Genomic DNA, 10,884 nt, shown 5'->3' with positions numbered 1-10,884 from the left:
GGGTTATATTATATTGGTAGTCTATGTCATTGGATATATTGGCATGTTATGGGTTACATTACATTGGTAGTCCATGTTATTGGTTATATTGGTATGTTATGGGTTACATTATATTAGTAGTCCAATGTTATTGGTTATATTGGTATGTTATGGGTTACATTATATTGGTAGTCCATGTTATTGGTTATATTGCCATGTTATGGGTTACATTATAATGGTAGTCCATGTTATTGGTTATATTGGCATGTTATGGGTTACATTATATTGGTAGTCTATGTCATTGGTTATATTGGTATGTTATTGGTTATATTATATTGGTAGTCCATGTTATTGGTTATATTGGCATGTTATTGGTTACATTATATTGGTAGTCCATGTCATTGGTTATATTGGCATGTAATGGGTTACATTATATTGGTAGTCCATGTTATTGGTTATATTGGCATGTTATTGGTTACATTATATTGGTAGTCCATGTCATTGGTTATATTGGCATGTTATGGGTTACATTATATTGGTAGTCCATGTTATTGGTTATATTATATTGGTATGATATGGGTTACATTATATTGGCATGTTATGGGTTACATTATATTGGTAGTCTATGTTATTGGTTATATTATATTGGCATGTTATGGGTTACATTATATTGGTAGTCCATGTTATTGGTTATATTGGTATGTTATAGGTCACATTATATTGGTAGTCTATGTTATTGGTTATATTGGTATGTTATGGGTTATATTATATTGGTAGTCCATGTTATTGGTTACATTATATTGGTAGTCCATGTTATGGGTTACATTATATTGGTAGTCAATGTTATTGGTTATATTATATTGGTATGTTATGGGTTACATTATATTGGCATGTTATGGGTTACATTATATTGGTAGTCCATGTTATTGGTTATATTGGTATGTTATAGGTCACATTATATTGGTAGTCTATGTTATTGGTTATATTGGTATGTTATGGGTTATATTATATTGGTAGTCCATGTTATTGGTTACATTATATTGGTAGTCCATGTTATGGGTTACATTATATTGGTGGTCCATGTTATTGGTTATATTGGTATGTTATGGGTTACATTATATTGGTAGTCCATGTCATTGGTTATATTGGTATGTTATGGGTTATATTATATTGGTAGTCTATGTTATTGGTTATTTTGGTATGTTATGGGTTACATTATATTGGTAGTCCATGTCATTGGTTATATTGGCATGTTATGGGTTACATTATATTGGTAGTCCATGTTATTGGTTATATTGGTATGTTATGGGTTACATTATATTAGTAGTCCAATGTTATTGGTTATATTGGTATGTTATGGGTTACATTATATTGGTAGTCCATGTTATTGGTTATATTGGCATGTTATGGGTTACATTATACTGGTAGTCTATGTCATTGGTTATATTGGCATGTTATTGGTTATATTATATTGGTAGTCCATGTTATTGGTTATATTGGCATGTTATTGGTTACATTATATTGGTAGTCCATGTCATTGGTTATATTGGCATGTAACGGGTTACATTATATTGGTAGTCCATGTTATTGGTTATATTGGCATGTTATGGGTTACATTATATTGGTAGTCTATGTCATTGGTTATATTGGCATGTTATTGGTTATATTATATTGGTAGTCCATGTTATTGGTTATATTGGCATGTTATTGGTTACATTATATTGGTTGTCCATGTCATTGGTTATATTGGCATGTTATGGGTTACATTATATTGGTAGTCCATATTATAGTTATATTGGCATGTTATGGGTTACATCATATTGGTAGTCCAAGTTATTGGTTATATTGGCATGTTATGGGTTACATTATATTGGTAGTCTATGTTATTGGTTATATTTGTATGTTATTGTTACATTATATTGGTAGTCCATGTTATTGGTTATATTGGCATGTTATGGGTTACATTATATTGGTAGTCTATGTTATTGGTTATATTGGTATGTTATGGTTACATTATATTGGTAGTCCATGTTATTGGTTATATTGGCATGTTATGGGTTATATTATATTGGTAGTCCATGTTATTGGTTATATTGGCATGTTATGGGTTATATTATATTGGTAGTCCATGTTATTGGTTATATTGGCATGTTATTGGTTACATTATATTGGTAGTCCATGTCATTGGTTATATTGGCATGTTATGGGTTACATTATATTGGTAGTCCATGTTATGGATTACATCATATTGGTAGTCCATGTTATTGGTTATATTGGCATGTTATGGGTTACATTATATTGGTAGTCCATGTTATTGGTTATATTGGCATGTTATGGATTACATCATATTGGTAGTCCATGTTATTGGTTATATTGGCATGTTATGGGTTACATTATATTGGTAGTCCATGTTATTGGTTATATTGGCATGTTATGGGTTACATTATATTGGTAGTCCATGTTATTGGTTATATTGGCATGTTATGGGTTACATTATATTGGTAGTCCATGTTATTGGTTATATTGGCATGTTATGGGTTATATTATATTGGTAGTCCATGTTATTGGTTATATTATATTGGTATGTTATGGGTTACATTATATTGGTAGTCCATGTTATTGGTTATATTGGCATGTTATGGGTTACATTATATTGGTAGTCCATGTTATTGGTTATATTGGTATGATATGGGTTACATTATATTGGTAGTCCATGTTATTGGTTATATTATATTGGTATGTTATGGGTTACATTATATTGGCATGTTATGGGTTACATTATATTTGTAGTCTATGTTATTGGCTATATTATATTGGTATGATATGGGTTACATTATATTGGCATGTTATGGGTTACATTATATTGGTAGTCTATGTTATTGGTTATATTATATTGGCATGTTATGGGTTACATTATATTGGTAGTCCATGTTATTGGTTATATTGGTATGTTATAGGTCACATTATATTGGTAGTCTATGTTATTGGTTATATTGGTATGTTATGGGTTATATTATATTGGTAGTCCATGTTATTGGTTACATTATATTGGTAGTCCATGTTATGGGTTACATTATATTGGTGGTCCATGTTATTGGTTATATTGGTATGTTATGGGTTACATTATATTGGTAGTCCATGTCATTGGTTATATTGGTATGTTATGGGTTATATTATATTGGTAGTCTATGTTATTGGTTATTTTGGTATGTTATGGGTTACATTATATTGGTAGTCCATGTCATTGGTTATATTGGCATGTTATGGGTTACATTATATTGGTAGTCCATGTTATTGGTTATATTGGTATGTTATGGGTTACATTATATTAGTAGTCCAATGTTATTGGTTATATTGGTATGTTATGGGTTACATTATATTGGTAGTCCATGTTATTGGTTATATTGGCATGTTATGGGTTACATTATACTGGTAGTCTATGTCATTGGTTATATTGGCATGTTATTGGTTATATTATATTGGTAGTCCATGTTATTGGTTATATTGGCATGTTATTGGTTACATTATATTGGTAGTCCATGTCATTGGTTATATTGGCATGTAACGGGTTACATTATATTGGTAGTCCATGTTATTGGTTATATTGGCATGTTATGGGTTACATTATATTGGTAGTCTATGTCATTGGTTATATTGGCATGTTATTGGTTATATTATATTGGTAGTCCATGTTATTGGTTATATTGGCATGTTATTAATTACATTATATTGGTTGTCCATGTCATTGGTTATATTGGCATGTTATGGGTTACATTATATTGGTAGTCCATATTATAGTTATATTGGCATGTTATGGGTTACATCATATTGGTAGTCCAAGTTATTGGTTATATTGGCATGTTATGGGTTACATTATATTGGTAGTCTATGTTATTGGTTATATTTGTATGTTATTGTTACATTATATTGGTAGTCCATGTTATTGGTTATATTGGCATGTTATGGGTTACATTATATTGGTAGTCTATGTTATTGGTTATATTGGTATGTTATGGTTACATTATATTGGTAGTCCATGTTATTGGTTATATTGGCATGTTATGGGTTATATTATATTGGTAGTCCATGTTATTGGTTATATTGGCATGTTATGGGTTATATTATATTGGTAGTCCATGTTATTGGTTATATTGGCATGTTATTGGTTACATTATATTGGTAGTCCATGTCATTGGTTATATTGGCATGTTATGGGTTACATTATATTGGTAGTCCATGTTATGGATTACATCATATTGGTAGTCCATGTTATTGGTTATATTGGCATGTTATGGGTTACATTATATTGGTAGTCCATGTTATTGGTTATATTGGCATGTTATGGATTACATCATATTGGTAGTCCATGTTATTGGTTATATTGGCATGTTATGGGTTACATTATATTGGTAGTCCATGTTATTGGTTATATTGGCATGTTATGGGTTACATTATATTGGTAGTCCATGTTATTGGTTATATTGGCATGTTATGGGTTACATTATATTGGTAGTCCATGTTATTGGTTATATTGGCATGTTATGGGTTATATTATATTGGTAGTCCATGTTATTGGTTATATTATATTGGTATGTTATGGGTTACATTATATTGGTAGTCCATGTTATTGGTTATATTGGCATGTTATGGGTTACATTATATTGGTAGTCCATGTTATTGGTTATATTGGTATGATATGGGTTACATTATATTGGTAGTCCATGTTATTGGTTATATTATATTGGTATGTTATGGGTTACATTATATTGGCATGTTATGGGTTACATTATATTTGTAGTCTATGTTATTGGCTATATTATATTGGTATGATATGGGTTACATTATATTGGCATGTTATGGGTTACATTATATTGGTAGTCTATGTTATTGGTTATATTATATTGGCATGTTATGGGTTACATTATATTGGTAGTCCATGTTATTGGTTATATTGGTATGTTATAGGTCACATTATATTGGTAGTCTATGTTATTGGTTATATTGGTATGTTACGGGTTATATTATATTGGTAGTCCATGTTATTGGTTACATTATATTGGTAGTCCATGTTATGGGCTACATTATATTGGTAGTCCATGTTATTGGTTATATTATATTGGTATGTTATGGGTTACATTATATTGGCATGTTATGGGTTACATTATATTGGCAGTCTATGTTATTGGTTATATTATATTGGCATGTTATGGGTTACATTATATTGGTAGTCCATGTTATTGGTTATATTGGTATGTTATAGGTCACATTATATTGGTAGTCTATGTTATTGGTTATATTGGTATGTTATGGGTTATATTATATTGGTAGTCCATGTTATTGGTTACATTATATTGGTAGTCCATGTTATTGGTTATATTGGTATGTTATGGGTTACATTATATTGGTAGTCCATGTCATTGGTTATATTGGTATGTTATGGGTTATATTATATTGGTAGTCTATGTTATTGGTTATTTTGGTATGTTATTGGTTATATTATATTGGTAGTCTATGTCATTGGTTATATTGGTATGTTATGGGTTACATTATATTGGTAGTCCATGTTATTGGTTATATTGGCATGTTATGGGTTACATTATATTGGTAGTCTATGTTATTTGTTATATTGGCATGTTATGGGTTATATTATATTGGTAGTCTATGTCATTGGTTATATTGGCATGTTATGGGTTACATTATATTGGTAGTCCATGTTATTGGTTATATTGGTATGTTATGGGTTACATTATATTAGTAGTCCAATGTTATTGGTTATATTGGTATGTTATGGGTTACATTATATTGGTAGTCCATGTTATTGGTTATATTGGCATGTTATGGGTTACATTATATTGGTAGTCTATGTCATTGGTTATATTGGCATGTTATTGGTTATATTATATTGGTAGTCCATGTTATTGGTTATATTGGCATGTTATTGGTTACATTATATTGGTAGTCCATGTCATTGGTTATATTGGCATGTAATGGGTTACATTATATTGGTAGTCCATGTTATTGGTTATATTGGCATGTTATGGGTTACATTATATTGGTAGTCTATGTCATTGGTTATATTGGCATGTTATTGGTTATATTATATTAGTAGTCCATGTTATTGGTTATATTGGCATGTTATTGGTTACATTATATTGGTTGTCCATGTCATTGGTTATATTGGCATGTTATGGGTTACATTATATTGGTAGTCCATGTTATAGTTATATTGGCATGTTATGGGTTACATCATATTGGTAGTCCATGTTATTGGTTATATTGGCATGTTATGGGTTACATTATATTGGTAGTCTATGTTATTGGTTATATTGGTATGTTATGGTTACATTATATTGGTAGTCCATGTTATTGGTTATATTGGCATGTTATGGGTTACATTATATTGGTAGTCCATGTTATTGGTTATATTGGCATGTTATGGGTTACATTATATTGGTAGTCCATGTTATTGGTTATATTGGCATGTTATGGGTTACATTATATTGGTAGTCTATGTTATTGGTTATATTGGTATGTTATGGGTTACATTATATTGGTAGTCCATGTTATTGGTTATATTATATTGGTAGTACATGTTATTTGTTATATTGGCATGTTATTGGTTACATTATATTGGTAGTCCATGTGATTGGTTATATTGGCATGTTATGGGTTATATTATATTGGTAGTCCATATCATAGGTTACATTATATTGGTAGTCCATGTTATTGGTTATATTGCCATGTTATGGGTTACATTATATTGGTAGTCCATGTTATTGGTTATATTGGCATGTTATGGGTTACATTATATTGGTAGTCTATGTCATTGGTTATATTGGCATGTTATTGGTTATGTTATATTGGTAGTCCATGTTATTGGTTATATTGGCATGTTATTGGTTACATTATATTGGTAGTCCATGTTATTGGTTATATTGGCATGTTATGGGTTACATTATATTGGTAGTCTATGTCAATGGTTATATTGGCATGTTATTGGTTATATTATATTGGTAGTCCATGTTATTGGTTATAATGGCATGTTATTGGTTACATTATATTGGTAGTCCATGTCATTGGTTATATTGGCATGTTATGGGTTACATTATATTGGTAGTCCATGTTATGGGTTATATTGGCATGTTATGGATTACATCATATTGGTAGTCCATGTTATTGGTTATATTGGTATGTTATGGGTTACATTATATTGGTAGTCTATGTTATTGGTTATATTATATTGGTATGTTATGGGTTACATTATATTGGCATGTTATGGGTTACATTATATTGGTAGTCCATGTTATTGGTTATATTATATTGGTATGTTATGGGTTACATTATATTGGTAGTCCATGTTATTGGTTATATTGGCATGTTATGGGTTACATTATATTGGTAGTCCATGTTATTGTTTGTATTGGTATGTTATGGGTTACATTATATTGGTAGTCCATGTTATTGGTTATATTATATTGGTATGTTATGGGTTACATTATATTGGCATGTTATGGGTTACATTATATTGGTAGTCTATGTTATTGTTTATATTATATTGGTATGTTTTGGGTTACATTATATTGGCATGTTATGGGTTACATTATATTGGTAGTCTATGTTATTGGTTATATTATATTGGCATGTTATGGGTTACATTATATTGGTAGTCCATGTTATTGGGTATATTGGTATGTTATAGGTCACATTATATTGGTAGTCTATGTTATTGGTTATATTGGTATGTTATGGGTTATATTATATTGGTAGTCCATGTTATTGGTTACATTATATTGGTAGTCCATGTTATGGGTTACATTATATTGGTAGTCCATGTTATTGGTTATATTATATTGGTATGTTATGGGTTACATTATATTGGCATGTTATGGGTTACATTATATTGGTAGTCTATGTTATTGGTTATATTATATTGGCATGTTATGGGTTACATTATATTGGTAGTCCATGTTATTGGTTATATTGGTATGTTATAGGTCACATTATATTGGTAGTCTATGTTATTGGTTATATTGGTATGTTATGGGTTATATTATATTGGTAGTCCATGTTATTGGTTACATTATATTGGTAGTCCATGTTATGGGTTACATTATATTGGTAGTCCATGTTATTGGTTATATTGGTATGTTATGGGTTACATTATATTGGTAGTCCATGTCATTGGTTATATTGGTATGTTATGGGTTATATTATATTGGTAGTCTATGTTATTGGTTATTTTGGTATGTTATTGGTTATATTATATTGGTAGTCTATGTCATTGGTTATATTGGTATGTTATGGGTTACATTATATTGGTAGTCCATGTTATTGGTTATATTGGCATGTTATGGGTTACATTATATTGGTAGTCTATGTTATTTGTTATATTGGCAGGTTATGGGTTATATTATATTGGTAGTCTATGTCATTGGTTATATTGGCATGTTATGGGTTACATTATATTGGTAGTCCATGTTATTGGTTATATTGGTATGTTATGGGTTACATTATATTAGTAGTCCAATGTTATTGGTTATATTGGTATGTTATGGGTTACATTATATTGGTAGTCCATGTTATTGGTTATATTGCCATGTTATGGGTTACATTATATTGGTAGTCCATGTTATTGGTTATATTGGCATGTTATGGGTTACATTATATTGGTAGTCTATGTCATTGGTTATATTGGCATGTTATTGGTTATATTATATTGGTAGTCCATGTTATTTGTTATATTGGCATGTTATTGGTTACATTATATTGGTAGTCCATGTCATTGGTTATATTGGCATGTAATGGGTTACATTATATTGGTAGTCCATGTTATTGGTTATATTGGCATGTTATGGGTTACATTATATTGGTAGTCTATGTCATTGGTTATATTGGCATGTTATTGGTTATATTATATTGGTAGTCCATGTTATTGGTTATATTGGCATGTTATTGGTTACATTATATTGGTAGTCCATGTCATTGGTTATATTGGCATGTTATGGGTTACATTATATTGGTAGTCCATGTTATAGTTATATTGGCATGTTATGGGTTACATCATATTGGTAGTCCATGTTATTGGTTATATTGGCATGTTATGGGTTACATTATATTGGTAGTCTATGTTATTGGTTATATTGGTATGTTATGGTTACATTATATTGGTAGTCCATGTTATTGGTTATATTGGCATGTTATGGGTTACATTATATTGGTAGTCCATGTTATTGGTTATATTGGCATGTTATGGGTTACATTATATTGGTAGTCCATGTTATTGGTTATATTGGCATGTTATGGGTTACATTATATTGGTAGTCTATGTTATTGGTTATATTGGTATGTTATAGGTTACATTATATTGGTAGTCCATGTTATTGGTTATATTATATTGGTAGTCCATGTTATTGGTTATATTGGCATGTTATTGGTTACATTATATTGGTAGTCCATGTCATTGGTTATATTGGCATGTTATGGGTTATATTATATTGGTAGTCCATATCATGGGTTACATTATATTGGTAGTCCATGTTATTGGTTATATTGCCATGTTATGGGTTACATTATATTGGTAGTCCATGTTATTGGTTATATTGGCATGTTATGGGTTACATTATATTGGTAGTCTATGTTATTGGTTATATTGGCATGTTATTGGTTACATTATATTGGTAGTCCATGTTATTGGTTATATTGGCATGTTATGGGTTACATTATATTGGTAGTCCATGTTATTGGTTATATTGGCATGTTATGGGTTACATTATATTGGTAGTCCATGTTATTGGTTATATTGGCATGTTATGGGTTACATTATATTGGTAGTCCATGTTATGGGTTATATTGGCATGTTATGGAATACATCATATTGGTAGTCCATGTTATTGGTTATATTGGCATGTTATGGGTTACATTATATTGGTAGTCTATGTTATTGGTTATATTGGTATGTTATGGTTACATTATATTGGTAGTCCGTGTCATTGGTTATATTGGTATGTTATGGGTTATATTATATTGGTAGTCTATGTTATTGGTTATATTGGTATGTTATTGGTTATATTATATTGGTAGTCTATGTCATTGGTTATATCGGTATGTTATGGGTTACATTATATTGGTAGTCCATGTCATTGGTTATATTGGTATGTTATGGGTTACATTATATTGGTAGTCCATGTTATTGTTTATATTGGCATGTTATGGGTTACATTATATTGGTAGTCCATGTTATTGGTTATATTGGCATGTTATGGGTTACATTATATTGGTAGTCCATGTTATTGGTTATATTGGCATGTTATGGGTTACATTATATTGGTAGTCTATGTTATTGGTTATATTGGTATGTTATGGTTACATTATATTGGTAGTCCATGTTATTGGTTATATTGGCATGTTATGGGTTACATTATATTGGTAGTCCATGTTATTGGTTATATTGGCATGTTATGGGTTACATTATATTGGTAGTCTATGTCATTGGTTATATTGGCATGTTATGGGTTACATTATATTGGTAGTCCATGTTATGGATTACATCATATTGGTAGTCCATGTTATTGGTTATATTGGCATGTTATGGGTTACATTATATTGGTAGTCTATGTTATTGGTTATATTGGTATGTTATGGTTACATTATATTGGTAGTCCATGTTATTGGTTATATTGGCATGTTATGGGTTACATTATATTGGTAGTCCATGTTATTGGTTATATTGGCATGTTATGGGTTGCATTATATTGGTAGTCCATGTTATTGGTTATATTGGCATGTTATGGGTTACATTATATTGGTAGTCCATGTTATTTGTTACATTATATTGGTAGTCCATGTTATTGGTTATATTGGCAGGTTATGGGTTACATTATATTGGTAGTCTATGTTATTGGTTAT

Source organism: Pelobates fuscus, chromosome 7 (genome assembly GCF_036172605.1).
Source record: "Pelobates fuscus isolate aPelFus1 chromosome 7, aPelFus1.pri, whole genome shotgun sequence".
Classification (NCBI taxonomy): Eukaryota; Metazoa; Chordata; class Amphibia; order Anura; family Pelobatidae; genus Pelobates; species Pelobates fuscus.
The sequence above is the reverse complement of the archived record's forward strand: the minus strand, read 5'-3'. Positions refer to the sequence as shown.